Genomic DNA, 15877 nt, shown 5'->3' on the forward strand with positions numbered 1-15877 from the left:
ATGGAACAGAAAGAGCCCTCAAATTAAACTTCTATATATACAGTCAGCTAATATTCACCAAGAGAACCAATACCCAGTAGGGAAAGTATCGTCTCTTCAACAAATCGTGTTAGGAAAACTGGATAACCACATGTAGAGCATTGAACTTGGACCCCTATCTTATCCCACTCACAAAGAGTAACTCAAAATAGATCAAAGACTTAAACCTAAGACCTGATAACTTAAAACTCCTAGAAGGAAACATAGGGAAGAAACTCCTTGCCATTGGTCTTAGCAAGGATTTTTTTGGTGATGAGTCCAAAAGCATAAACAAGAAAAGTGAAAAACAACAAATGGGACATCAAACTTAAAAGCTTTGGCACAACAGAAACAACTAACAGTATGAAAAGGCAATCCTGGGAGTTTGAGCAGAAGACTAACGGAGGCTCAGGGTGAACTGAGGAAGGGAACTACTGAAGATGGAGACGCCAGGGAGAAGGCCACTCAAACAGCTCCAGAATGAAGTAATGAGGACCCGCAGGAGGTGAACAGCAGTGGGTTTGAGGACAGCATCATATCTTGTGGCCTGGCTAGGAGTCAGCTTCTCTCGTCCTTTTTTTTTTTTTTTTTTTTAAGATTTTTTTGATGTGGATCTTTTTTTTTTTAAGTTTTTATTTTATTTGTTACAGTATTGCTTCTGTTTTTTTTTTAAGGTTTCTTTTTGGCCATGGGGCATGTGGGCTCTTATCTCCCCAACCAGGGATCAAACCTACACCCCCAGCACTGGCAGAATTCTTCTCCACTGGACCAGCAGGGAAGTTCCTCCCTATTCTTCTTCATCACATGTCTGTCCTTTACAGACCTGCCCAAACCCCCATGTCTGCACCAAGCTATATGTCCTTGAGGCAGGAGATGTGCCTTATGCTTCTCTGTGTGCAGAGTCCTGGCAGACCAACTAGTAATAAGTAATTTGATTTATCTTGCTAACAATGATCATTCCACATAACACTTCTGGCTTGAAAAGACCCTCCTGACCCAGAAATGTATTTCTCAGGATCAAAGTATAGTCCTGGGTGAATGAGGGTAGGAGAAAATGGACCAGAGAACGGTCAACTAATAACTCAAAGAGATCAGATTTAAAGAAGCAGCAATCCTTTAATCCCAGGTAATATTGCTTCTGCTGCAAACCCTGGAGTCCACATCACCATACAGATGAGCCCTGGCTGCAATCTCCAGCCACCTGATCCTCAGAAGGAGCAGGGAACATTAGCTGTTCTAGAAGTGGGCACAATGGGCTGTTCGGGTGGGGCTGGACACTGTCATTTAAGCCACAGCATGCCTCTGTCTCTCTAGGAGCAATTGGTGTGATGGAGCTATAGAGAACCTTAACCCTAGCTTGGCACAGAGGCAGCCTGATATTCCCCAAGGCTCTTCCACCCAGAAATTCTGCATTGTAAACAGAAGAACCAGTATGCAAGCCTGTGGTGAGGAAGAGCCACTGAGGCATGTGGTATGGTGACAAAGCAATGGAATTTCCTGGAGGAGGGACATTTTGGCCTCACACCTAGAATTCCTGTCTCAGGCAAGACTGCATTGTGGTCTTATTTCACCTCTTTATATCACCTGTATTTCCATTTTTCTGGAGGAAACTAATGTGTGCATGTTCAGTTGCTCAGTCACATCCGACTCTTTGTGACCCCCCTGGACTTCAGCCAGTTAGGCTCCTCTGTCCATGCAATGTTTCAGGTAAGAATACTGAAGTGGGTCACAGTTCCCTTTTCCAAGAGATCTTCCCAACCCAGGGATCAAACCCACGTCTCCTGTGATGCCTGCAGTGGCAGGCAGATTTTTTACCGCTGAGCCACCTGGGCATCCCATACATGGAAAAGTGCTAAATTCCTAAACTTGGGATATCTGGTTTTCTTTAATTAACAATAATCTTCTGACATTCGGACACCTCCCCTTTGTTGCAAAACTTCTGTATAACCTGGTTCCTCCCCTCACCTCCTTGGAGCCATTCTCTCAGAGTTACTTGAGATGCTGTCTCCTGGGCATAAAGTCCTAAAAATTTGTACCAAATAAAACATAACTCAACTTTTTGGTTGTGAATATTTTTTATGTCGACACAGGGCTAAAGGAGTAACTAGAATGATCATTAGCAGAGACTAATTGGCCACAGGGTCTCAACAACTGAAATAGTCAGTTCATTCATGTTCTATTTGAACTACCGAAGAGAAAACAAATCCTAGGTCTGATGAAAAGAGGTGTGTCTTTAGCAATTACCATAAAGTTTTATGGGACCTTAACAAATTCCTTGTTCTCAAAGTTTGAAACACAAGCAATTCTTCAGCTCCAAGGAAATCACAGAAATTTGTGTCTCTCTAAAGACTAAAAATGCAGGTGCAATGATTCCTATGTTCCCATTTAACTCAGCTCTTCTTTCCTGGTGGCTCAGATGGTAAAGCATCTGTCTACAATGTGGGAGACCCGGGTTCGATCTTTGGGTCGGGAAGATCCCCTGGGGAAGGAAATGGCAATCCACTCCAGTACTATTGCCTGGAAAATCCCATGGACAGAGGAGCCTGGTAGGCTACAGTCCATGGGTTCACAGAGAGTTGGACACGACTGAGCGGCTTCAGCAACTTCACTTTGGTTTGTGTAGAGGAGAGACTGTTTTAGCAGCCAGCACTGAAAAATATCCTTTCACTATTTTGCTACTCTCCTTTATTTTAAGACCTACTATTCTAAGGAAGAAGCCAACTAAGGCGCCTGGAGGAGTGTAATCCAGATTCTACCAACCAGCTGAACACTGCTGGGACTTGAATTCAGAAGTGAATCCCATGAGGAGGCAGCTACACCTAAGGGGATGCTTATCTGAACTGCAAGCTTGGTGAAGGCAGGGGATTCTTCACATGGGCAATTGTAACCTTTCCAGCATTTGGTGTCCAGGATTACAGGGGCCAAGGAGCATCTGGTCATGATGGTTTTGCTAGAGAAGCTGTTGAGTGTGGCTGCTGCCCAGTTCAGATTCTGTCTTTCCAGCTTTCCTGGAAATTTGCTGAGCTCCTTAACATTCTTTGCTGGGAGAAACACCAACAACCTGAGATATACAGATGATACACTGTAATGGCAGAAAGTGAAGAGGAACTAAAGAGTCTCTTGATGAAGGTGAAAGAGGAGAGTGAAAAGTTGGCTTGAAACTCAACATTCATAAAACTAAGACCATGGTATCCAGTCCTATCACTTCACAGCAAATAGAAGGGAAAAAAGCAGAAGCAGTGACAGATTTTATTTTCTTGGGTGCCAAAATCACTGCTGACAGTGACTGCAACCATGAAATTAAAGATCTTGCTCTTTGGAAGGAAAGCTATGATAAACCTAGACAGTGTATTAAAAAGCAGAGATATCATTTTTCTGACAAAGGTAATATAGTCAAAGCTATGGTTTTTCCAGTAGTCATGTACAGATGTGAAAGTTGGACCATAAAGAAGGCTGAGTGCTGAAGAACTGATGCTATAGAATTGTGGTGCTGGAGAAGACTCTTGAGAGTCCCTTGGACTGCAAGGAGATCCAACCAGTCAATCCTAAAGGAATTCAAGCCTGAATATTCACTGGAATGACTGATGCTGAAGCTGAAGCTCCAACAATTTGGCCGTCTGATGCAAAGGGCTGACTCACTGGAAAAGACTCTCATGCTGGGAAAGACTGAAGGCAAATGGAGAAAAGGCAGCTGAGGATGAGATAGTTACATAGCACCAACTCAATGGATATGAATTTGAGCAAACTCTGGGAGATATCAGAGGACAGAGTAGCCTGGCATTTTGCAGTCAATGGGGTCTCAGAGTCAGACATGGCTTAGCAACTGAACAATAACAACAATAACCGTTTATGACAAGATAGCTCTGTCCACGGGGTCACAAAGATTCAGACATGACTGAGCCAGTAACACAGTCTAAAGCATGCAGTGGCAAAGAATCAGTTCAGTTCAGTTCAGTTCAGTTGCTCAGTCGTGTCTGACTCTTTGCAACCCCATGAATCGCAGTACACCAGGCCTCCCTGTCCATCACCATCTCCCGGAGTTCACTCAGACTCACGTCCATCGAGTCAGTGATGCCATCCAGCCATCTTATCCTTGGTCGCCCCCTTCTCCTCCTGCCCCCAATCCCTCCCAGCATCAGAGTCTTTTCCAATGAGTCAACTCTTCGCATGAGGTAGCCAAAGTACTGGAGCTTCAGCTTTAGCATCATTCCTTCCAAAGAAATTCCAGGGTTGATCTCCTTCAGAATGGACTGGTTGGATCTCCTTGCAGTCCAAGGGACTCTCAAGAATCTTCTTCAACACCACAGTTCAAAGAATAGTTTCTTCAATAAATGGTGTTGGGAAAACTGGACAAACACATGCAAAAGAATAAAACTGGACTCCTGTCTCACACTATCCACAAAAATAAACTCAAAATAGATTAAAACCCTTAATGTAAAACCTGAAACCATAAGAAAGCCATGTTTCTTCCTAGAAGAAAACATAATGAGTAAAATTCCTAAACATCAGTTTTAAAAAAGATTTTTTTAATTTGACACCAAAAGCAAAGACAACACTATCAGAAAGCAAGCATGAACAAGTAGGACTATATCAAACCAAACACTTTCTGCCCAACAAAATGAAGACAACCTATGGAATGAAAATATTTTCAGATCATATATCTGATAAGGGGTTAATACCCAAAATGCAGAAAGAATTCAAACAACCTAATAGCAAAGAAAAAAAAAAGAACAACCTGTTAAAAAGTGGGCAGAGAGTCTGAATAGACATTTTCCCCCAAAGAACACATAAAAATGGCCAACAGGTTCATGAAAAGGTGCTCAGCATCAGTAATCATCAGGGAAGTGCAAATCAAAACCACAGTGAGATATTACCTCATACACGTTAGAATGGCTGTCATCACAAAGACAAGAGAAAAGTGTTGGTGAGGATTTGGAGAAAAGGTAGCCCTGTGTATGGCCCCTGATTTCAGTTCATGCTCTAACATGCCCCTCTGAGCAGCTCCTCTCTCCCAGCTGCCCCTCTGTCACTTCTGACAGTGAGAGCTTTGAGTGATGGGGAGCACATGCGGTGACGCAAGTGTCCTGTCTTAATGCCTTTCCTGGGGCTGGCTGTTTTGTACCCTAACCCGAATGTTACTATGTCAGAGGTCCTCAACAGTGCCTGCTGGGAAAAGCAGAGTGTGCCATGGCCTAGAGCAATGAGGAAAGCAGTGTTAGTCACTCAGTTGTGTCCAACCTTTTGTGACCCCATGGGCTGTAGCCCACCAGGCTCCTCTGTCCATGGAATTCTCCAGGAAAGAATACTGGAGTGGGTTGCCATTTCTTTTTCCAGGGGATCTTCCTGACTCAGGGATCGAACCGAGGATTCCTGCATTGCAGGTAGATTCTTGACCATCTGAGCTACCAGGGAAGCCTTAGAACTCTGAAGGCCTCCATTCAAATATTCCAAAATACCCCAGGCTTCCAGAAAGACAGAATTCTGAGTGAACACTGCACTTGGGCTTGAGCTCTCCCTAGGGCATCTGAAACTGAGGTAATTGATCCCAGAGTATTGTGTGGACCAGAGAGCTGGGTGTGGCAGAAAGAGTATAGGGTTTAGTTGAATCTTGGCTTTGAATTTGTTTCTGCCCCAAGCATGTGTCTTTCCCCCTCCCTTTCAATGGTCTCAAGTTTCCCTTTCAATTGTTCCAAGTGTGTCGAGAGGCATTACATGCACAGCAGCCCAAGAGGAGGCCCAGTGCAGACACAATCAGAGCAGAAGTAAGAGTAATCTTGGAGACAGAAACGCCAAGCCACTCCAGTATTCTCGCCGTGGGAAATTCATGGGCAGAGGAGTTATAGTCCAGAGGGTTGCAAAGAGTCAGACGTGACTGAAGCAACTTAACAGGCAAGCATAGGAGTAATCCGGGAGGGCTTCCTTTAGGAGGTGAGTCTTACCAAGGACTTTGAATGTGCTAGACCACAGTCACCCTGGAAAACACACAGATGCCAAGGTTACCGCAGAGGCCACTGGCAAGTCCCCATCCTCCACTTCATCTGGGCTCAGCCTCCTTGGCTCCCACTTCAGGCCTTTGGGGAGAGGTTGACATTCACTAACAAAGGGATCCTTTGAGAATCCTGGGAGCCCAGAAAGAAAAGCACGATCTGGACTCTCCATCTGCCTGCCTGGCTGTTGTGTAAGAGCTGCAAGGGAAAGAGGAGTGGTCGGCGCAGGGTGGCTTATGGTGGCTGCAGTCAGTCCCCAGCCGCAGCGAAGCCAACTCCGCTGGCTGACAGGCCAGGCCTCTCCCACAGGCCTTCCCTGGGACTAGACAAAGGAGGAATAGAGAACAGGAAAAGGGTGGAGGCTGCAAATAAAAATTAATTAACACTATTTTTCTTTCCCTTTCTGAAGATAATCCCTTAATCCTAAGAAGTGGGATGTACGCCTGCCCCTTGGTCCATAACAAAAAGGGAAGGTCAGGAAGAATCCATCATGTTCAAGGTTCTCACCTGTTAGATTTACTTTTGTCAATGGGTCTTTGTGTGGCAAGCTCCTGTGGAGTGAAATGGGCCTTCTCAGCTTGGACTAAGATTGGACAGTCATGTCCATGGATGGCCATCACTGGGAAAGTTTTGACTTGGACAGATTGGCAGCTGCAGGAAAACTGCATGTCAGGACTTGAGTTACTGAGGGGAAAAGAGGGACTATGATCGTTTCTCAAGTGCTTTCCAAATAAATCTTTATTCCATCAACAGGTTTTTCTCTGTAGCCCATTACACTCCACTTTTTCTCTGCTTCCATCCAGGAACCTTGTTAGGGATTTAAAAGGTTCTTTTTAAGGTCTTTGTCTCTAGGCTCCAACATAATCAATATAGGAAAGCATTTACCATCCTGGCCTCCACCATTTGGAAGTGGGCAGAAGGAAGAAGAAAAGGGATGACTGGAAAGGAAATATAAAAAGTAATTTGGAACCAATCAGAAAACCTGGGAAGCTACTCTCATGCTTAACCTAAGTAAATGGTCCACCATTCCCTTGGTTGTTCAGGTCAGACACTTGGGTGAGCATCACTGTTCTCTTCCCCCACCCCCTCTGCATTCATAGTGAGGGATTCAAGCCATTGTGACCTCTTGTCTGGGTTATTGGAATGGTCTTAATGATCTCTTGATCTAATATATTATTGTCCTTCAATCTAACTTGCAAATCACGACCAGAATTTCGTTCGACTACACAACTCGATCATATTTCTTTCCTGGTCTAATGGCTCCCTACTGCTTTCAGAATAATTTCCAAACTCCTAAGTATGGCAATACTTTGGTTACCTGATACAAAGAGCCAACTCGTTAGAAAAGACCCTGATTCTGGGGAAGAGTAAAGGCAGGAGGAGAAGGGGACGACAGAGTACAAGATGGTTGGATGGCGACACCGAGGACATGAGTTTGAGCAAACTCTGGGAGATGGTAAAGGACAGGGAAGGCTGGCTTGCTGCACTCCATGGGGTCACAAAGAGATAGACATGACCTAGTGACTGAACAACAACAAAGTATGACAATGCCTATGACTCTAAGGTCCAAGCTCACCAATCATCTGGTCTAATCCCTTCTTATAACAGATGAAGATAATGAAGCTTTGGAAAATGTAGTGACTTGCCTTTGCCCAAGGATACCAAGATATTCCAGCAAAACTAATCCCAGAAGCACAAAAACCAAGTCAAATACTCCTTCCATGACATTCATGGCTTCCTGTCACCATCAGAGAGGAAGTGGGGAGAGGGACTGAAACCCTACAAGGCTCTGAGAAAGCCCTTTCTCTCATCTGTGTCTGTCATCTCCTTGGCAAACTAGGGAGGACACTAGTGAGATGTCACAGGGCATGTGAGGCGTTTGGAAAATACAAATCCCTCAGTTAGGAGAGTCTAAGCAATTATTTACTTGTCATCTTGGGAGGGTAGGGCAGGATTAATCTGAGCTCAAAGAATTAGGGTAAAAACAAAGGTGTCATTATTACTGTAATAATGATAATCATTTACTAATCTGCAGACTCTATACACGTATCACTCCACCCTCGAGTAGTTTACCTGTTACAATTGGGGCTAAGCCAGTGGTGAAGGTGGGGATGAGAAAGAGTCAGGTGATCGACAACATGAGGGTCAGAAGGTAGGAAAACAAACTGGAGAAAGAAAGGATGCTGATGTGCTGCTGATAGAGGGAGAGTGCGGACGGTCTGACAGGCAAGACATTTTACAGTCATAAAAGTCATAAGCTATTTCTCTTAGGGAATACTTTATAGTGGAACTCACATTTCTCATTTTTCTTTAAAAAACTATAAAAAAGCACGTCAGGTCTTAGTTATGACTTACAGGATCCTTCGCTGTGGCTCATGGACTCTAGTGGCATGCAGGAGGCTCACAGACTCAGTACCTGTGGCTCACAGGCTTTGTTGTCCTCTGGCTTATGGGATCTTAGTTTCCTGAACAAGGATTGAACCAGCGTCCCCTGCCTTGCAAGGCAGATTCTTAACTACTGGATTACCAGGGAAGTCCCTCTCATTTCTCTTGTTGTTGTTTAGTAGCTAAGTCATGTCTGACTCTTTGTGACCCCATGGACTGTAGCCCACCAAGTTCCTCTGTCCATGGGATCTGCCAGGCAAGAATACTAGACTGGGTTGCCATTTCCTTCTCCAGGGTGTTTTCCCAACCCAGGGACCGAACCTACATCTCCTACATTGGCAAGCCCCTCATTTTTTCTTATTAGGAACAACAACAACAACAAAAAATGTCAACAAAAAAGAATGTTAAATGAACTGCCTAAGATCCCACAACTTGTCAATGAGAGAACTTGAACTAGAACTTGAGTCTTTTCACAGTTAGTTGTGTGCTGGTCCAAGAAGAGCCCACATGGGTGCTGGAGAATGTAGCACTTTGGGGAAGAGAAGGGCCAGAAGATAAGGTGTTAGGATGTAGGTCTAGGGGCTAGTTCACTACCATCAAATGCCCATCTCTGATTTCCACTAACACCTTCCTCCCCTCCCCCAGTGCATTTCAAAAAATATAAAAGGGCCCAAGTGTGAGGAATGGGCTTCCGTAATAGCTCAGTTGGTAAAGAATCCACCTGCAATGCGGGAGACCCTGCTTTGATTCCTGGGTGGGGAAGATCCACTGGAGAAAGGAGAGGCTACCCACTCCAGTATTCTTGGGCTTCCCTGGTGGTTCAGTGGGTAAAGAATCTGCCTGCAATGGGGGAGACCTGGGTTCAATTCCTGGCCCGGGAAGATTCCCTGGAGAAGAGAAAGGCTACCCACTCCAGTATTCTGGCCTGGGGAATTCCATGGACTGTATAGTCCATGAGGTCAAAACGAGTCGGACATGACTGAGCCACTTTCACTTTCACAAGTGTGAGGAATAGCCAAAATCCTCACGTCTGGGGCTGTCCAAATCAAACTGGCATCTAAAAGCGGGAGAGAAATTGTCGGCTCTCAGTAAGAGAGTGTGTTGCTTCCTCTGGAGCTCAATTTTTCCAGGAGTGAGAACCCATATAAAGGAGGAAGAAAATAAAAGACATCGTGAAATTCTAGCAATTGTCCTCTTTTCTTGAGTCAAGCATCCTCAGGTCTACGTGTTCTCTCGGTGGTGTGCACCTCTTCTTGGCAGCACCTACCGCTGAGGTGACTCTACCTGGAGTCATGGGGCTACTTGAGTAACACCTGCCTCCCTTGCTAGACTGCAAGTGTGGTCAGGGCAGAAACGCCCTTGGACTTTTCTTTGCTGCCTGGTATGGAGTTTGGCACTCTGCTATAGTTAAGATGTGCCACCCAGGGTGCCAGCCAGATCCACTTCAGGGAAGAACTTGCTGCCCACCTGTGGGGAACACAGTCAGCACAGAGCCTCCTGCTGTCAGCATCTTTAGGGTCTGGTTCAGCTGCAGAACAGCATCTCTGAAGGTCATATCTCCCAGGTGGTGGGCACTGCACAGTGGTGACTGAGTGGAGCAGGGGGTAGTGGATTTAATGGTGACCCCCAAAAGATACATCCGTGTCCTAACCCACAGACACCTTGTAAATGATGCCTTATTTGGAGAAAGGGTCTTTGCAGATGGATTTAAGTTAAGGTTCTCAAAATGAGGTCATTTGGGGTTTATTTTTTTTATTTTTATTTTTTTGGGGGAACAGTAAAAATATTTAATAAATTTTAATTTTTTCAAAATCAGTGTCTCCATAATTTATTTTCATTTAAAAAAATCTTTATTTTTACTTTATTTTACTTTACAATACTGTATTGGTTTTGCCATACACTGACATGAATCCACCATGGGTGTACATGCAGTCCCAAACATGAACCCCCCTCCCACCTCCCTCCCCATAACATGTCTCTGGGTCATCACCGTGCACCAGCCCCAAGCATGCTGTATCCTGCATCGGACATAGACTGGCGATTCATTTCTTACATGATAGTATACATGTTTCAATGCCATTCTCCCAAATCATCCCACCCTCTCCCTCTCCCTCTGAGTCCAAAAGTCTGCTCTACACATCTGTGTCTCTTTTGCTGTCTTGCATACAGGTCATCATTGCCATCTTTCTAAATTCCATATATATGTGTTAGTATACTGTATTGGTGTTTTTCTTTCTGGCTTACTTCACTCTGTGTAATCGGCTCCAGTTTCATCCATCGCATTAGAACTGATTCAAATGTATTCTTTTTAATGGCTGAGTAATACTCCATTGTGTATATGTACCCCAGCTTTCTTATCCATTCATCTGCTGATGGACATCTAGGTTGTTTCCATGTCCTGGCTATTATAAACAGTGCTGAGATGAACATTGGGGTACATGTGTCTCTTTCAATTCTGATTTCCTTGGTGTGTATGCCAAGCACTGGGATTGCTGGGTCATAAGGCAGTTCTATTTGCAATTTTTTAATGAATCTCCACACTCTTCTCCATAGTGGCTGTACTAGATTGCATTCCCACCAACAGTGTAAGAGGGTTCCCTTTTCTCCACACCCTCTCCAGCATTTATTGCTTGCAGACTTTTGGATCGCAGCCATTCTGACTGGTGTGAAGTGGTACCTCATTGTGGTTTTTTTGTTTTTTTTTTTGTTTTTTTAGTTTTTTATTTTTTAAATTTTAAAATCTTTAATTCTTACATGCATTCCCAAACATGAACCCCCCTCCCACCTCCCTCCCCATAACATCTTTCTGGGTCATCCCCATGCACCAGCCCCAAGCATGCTGCATCCTGCGTCAGACATAGACTGGCGATTCAATTCACATGATAGTATACATGTTAGAATGTCATTCTCCCAAATCATCCCACCCTCTCCCTCTCCCTCTGAATCCAAAAGTCCGTTATACACATCTGTGTCTCTTTCCCTGTCTTGCATACAGGGTCGTCATTGCCATCTTCCTAAATTCCATATATATGTGTTAGTATACTGTATTGGTGTTTTTCTTTCTGGCTTACTTCACTCTGTATAATCGGCTCCAGTTTCATCCATCTCATCAGAACTGATTCAAATGAATTCTTTTTAACGGCTGAGTAATATTCCATTGTGTATATGTACCACAGCTTTCTTATCCATTCATCTGCTGATGGACATCTAGGTTGTTTCCATGTCCTGGCTATTATAAACAGTGCTGCGATGAACATTGGGGTACATGTGTCTCTTTCAATTCTGGTTTCCTCGGTGTGTATGCCCAGCAGTGGGATTGCTGGGTCATAAGGTAGTTCTATTTGCAATTTTTTAAGGAATCTCCACACTGTTCTCCATAGTGGCTGTACTAGTTTGCATTCCCACCAACAGTGTAGGAGGGTTCCCTTTTCTCCACACCCTCTCCAGCATTTATTGCTTGCAGATTTTTGGATCGCAGCCATTCTGACTGGTGTGAAGTGGTACCTCATTGTGGTTTTGATTTGCATTTCTCTAATAATGAGTGATGTTGAGCATCTTTTCATGTGTTTGTTAGCCATCCGTATGTCTTCTTTGGAGAAATGTCTATTTAGTTCTTTGGCCCATTTTTTGATTGGGTCATTTATTTTTCTGAAATTGAGCTGTATAAGTTACTTGTATATTTTTGAGATTAGTTGTTTGTCAGTTGCTTCATTTGCTATTATTTTCTCCCATTCTGAAGGCTGTCTTTTCACCTTGCTTATATTTTCCATGTTCATGGATTGGAAGAATCAATATAGTGAAAATGAGTATACTACCCAAAGCAATCTACAAATTCAATGCAATCCCTATCAAGCTACCAGTGACATTTTTCACAGAACTAGAACAAATAATTTCAAGATTTGTATGGAAATACAAAAAAACCTTGAATAGCCAAAGCAATCTTGAGAAAGAAGAATGGAACTGGAGGAATTAACTTGCCTGACCTCAGGCTCTACTACAAAGCCACAGTCATCAAGACAGTATGGTACAGGCACAAAGACAGAAATATAGATCAATGGAACAAAATAGCCCAGAGATAAATCCACACACATATGGACACCTTATCTTTGACAAAGGAGGCAAGAATATACAATGGAGTAAAGACAATCTCTTTAACAACTGGTGCTGGGAAAACCGGTCAACCACTTGTAAAAGAATGAAACTAGATCACTTTCTAACACCACACACAAAAATAAACTCAAAATGGATTAAAGATCTAAATGTAAGACCAGAAACTATAAAACTCCTAGAGGAGAACATAGGCAAAACACTCACCGACATAAATCACAGCAGGATCCTCTATGATCCACCCCCCAGAATTCTGGAAATAAAAGCAAAAATAAACAAATGGGATCTAATTAAAATTAAAAGCATTTGGGGTTTAGAGTGGAACCTAAATCGAGTGACATATGTCCTTATAAGAAAAAGTCAGGGCTTCCCTGGTGGCTCAGTGAAAAAGAATCTGCCTGCCTGTGCAGGAGACATGGGTTCGATCCCTGATCCAGGAAGATCCCACATGCCAAGGAACAACTAAGCCCAGGTGCCACAACTACTGAGCCTGGGCTCTAGAGCCCATGCTCTGCAACAGCAGAAGTCACAGCAATGGGAAGCCCACACACCACAACTAGAGAGCAGCCCTAGTTGCAGCACTTGCTGCAATTAGAGAAAAGCCCTCGCAGCAAGAAGACCCAGCATAGCCAAAAGAAAAAAGAGGCAGAGACTGGAGGGACGCTGTTCAGGGACACCTGGAGCCACTAAAAGTTGGAAGAGGCAAAGAAGGTTACTCCCCATGAGCCTTAAGAGAGAGCACGCCGGCCTTGCTGACACCTCATGCTGGACTTCCAGCCTGCAGAACTGGAAGGAAAGGCATTTCTGATGTTGCCATTGGTTATGCATCCCTAAGAAACCAACACACGGGCATAAAGGACTGCATTTGGGCCGCCGATGACCGGTTCATGCTCCAGAACTCACTGCTGGGTCCCTGAGGTTCTGTCAGGCCTGAATCATGTGCAGCTTCTTTTGCCCAATCTGCTTTCTTCCTCCCTCCTTTCACAGATTTTGATCCCTAATAAACAACTCACACTCCAAAGTCGGTCTCACTGACTATTTCTGGAAAACTCAGCATAGCATGTTATACTAAGATATTTGTTAAATGAGTAAATTAAGTAGACAGTGAGTTCCTGCAAAGCAAGCAGAATGGAATGTTGTGCTCAGTCAAGCCCGACTCTTTGAGATACCATGCACTGTAGCCCACAAGTCTCCTCTGTCCATGGAATTCTCCAGGCAAGACCACTGGAGTGGATTGCCATTTCCTCCTCTAGGGGATTTTCCCGACCCAGGGACTCAAACCCAGGTCTCCTGCATTGCAGGCAGATTCTTTACCAACTGAGTCACCTGGGAAGCCCTTATTTGGGAGGCAAGAACTATGTCTTATGCCGACAATCTTAAAGTTTAGGACAGTGTCTCACACAGAATACGTGCTCAATTACAATGTCTTAAAGAAAGAATGCATGAACATATAGATAGTTTGAATTGAACTGACAGATTCAAATGAATTTTGGTAAAAATACTTTTGTATATTTCATGTGAGTCTACACTGAAGAAGGAAGGAAGGAGAGAAAGGAAGGAGGAGGGAGCGAAAGAAGAGAAGAGGGAAGGAGGGTGATCATGGCTCCCTGTGTCCTGAACTCAGCCAATTATTGTCTTCGGGCTCCTGTGAGGGTGAGAAGAGAGGACACAACCTCTGTGAAGGACAGCTTTCCCCCTTGAGGGCAACATTTTTGTTCCTGCAGCGCCAAGACTCTCCCAATCAACATGCAGAAATCATTTCACCACCATGCCCCTAGCCACTCTGACATAAATCCTTATGGATAAACATTTTTAGTGTAAAGAGCAAAAATAAAACAGAAGGGACATGTTCCAACAAGGCAGTGGAATGCAGGTAAAGGAGAAAGACTTGCCACTATTTTCAACAGTCAGAAAGTCTCTGTGGAGGAAATGGGATTTCAGAATGACTTTCTGTCTCAGCGGGTTTCAGAGGATCAGGACCTCAGAGGTCATGAACCACGGCACCTTCTTTTAGAGATGAAGACATTACAGGCCAGTGACAGCAGGGGGTCTGCTACCAGGTGCCCAAAGAAATGAGGCTAGAACCTCAGAGTGCTTCCTGCCAACTCTAAATGGGGCAGAAGGAAGGAAGGAAGAAGCACAGGAGGAACTGGAGGAGAAAAGGGGCACTGGCAAAATGAACAGGGTTTTAGCACATGTAGGGCTTTCCATGTGGCTCAGTGGTGAAGAATCCACCTACCAATGTGGGAGACACAGGAGACCTGGGTTCGAGCTCAGGTCAGGAAGATCCCCTGGAGAAGGAAATGGCAACCACTCCAGTATTCTTGCCTGGAGAATCCCATGGACAGAGGAATGTGGCAGGCTACAGTACTTAGGGTTCAAAGAGTCAGACACGACTGTAGTGACTTACCACACATGCAAGGGAAGGAAATCACCTGATTCTTCAGACAGACTATACAGCATTCATTCCCTGTAACAAGGATGTGCTCTCTTCATTTCATCATCCAGGAAGTGAACTCAGAAACATTGGGTAAGTTTCCCAGGTAAAGTGTAAAGTTAGGATTCAAAGTCTAGTCTGACCCCCAAAACTGTGCTTTCCTAGAACAGCATGTTATAAAGGAGAAGGTGAGAATAAAGTGGAAATGAAGGATTGGCTGCGATAGATGGGTTACCTGGGGGAAGCCAAGGAAGGAGAATAGGAGTGGGGATTGAGGAACTCAGGAACCCCCAGAAAAGAGTCTTAAAGCTCAGAGTGATAGGAAAAAGGCACTAGGAGCCGTCTTCTTATCTGAAAATGTCTAAGGAGAGAGGAGATACGGCGGCAGTGTCTGTGTCTGGTGTTGGAGCTAAACGTTGGTGTTGAAGGTGGAACACTGCGTGGGCAGAGGGGCCATGATTATCTCCAAGGGGGAGATGTTACTGCCCATCAGTACTGAGGGCATGACTCTGCAAATGGCAAGAAACAAGTTTCTCAGACTTCTGGAAAACAATAGACAGGAAATGGAGAGGATCTGCTTTGGATCAGCAATAGGCGCTTTCTTAGGAGTAAGGGAGGTGCAGGGGAAATAAGAAGCTATCCTGCCAACCTTCACTGGGGGCCCTTGTTTTAATGTCCATCTTCCTCAGTAGACTGAACCTCTGGAAGAGAGTATCTGTTTCCCAGTCCTCGTGGAGTAGACACTCAAGAAACAAACCCTTGGGTGCCTTTCAGCTCAAACAACCTACCCTATTCTGCTGTTTTGTTAGCACCATTTTCACTCTAGGAGGAAAAGTGCTCTAGTTGGCCATAATTTTGTCTCAGAGATGCTCACCAAGTAAATAAAAAGTCCTTTTTCTCACCCAGAGAGCTTGGGTCAGGGTAGATAAATAAACACAGATAC

This window comes from Ovis canadensis, chromosome 21 (assembly GCF_042477335.2).
Source record: "Ovis canadensis isolate MfBH-ARS-UI-01 breed Bighorn chromosome 21, ARS-UI_OviCan_v2, whole genome shotgun sequence".
NCBI classification, from domain to species: domain Eukaryota; kingdom Metazoa; phylum Chordata; class Mammalia; order Artiodactyla; family Bovidae; genus Ovis; species Ovis canadensis.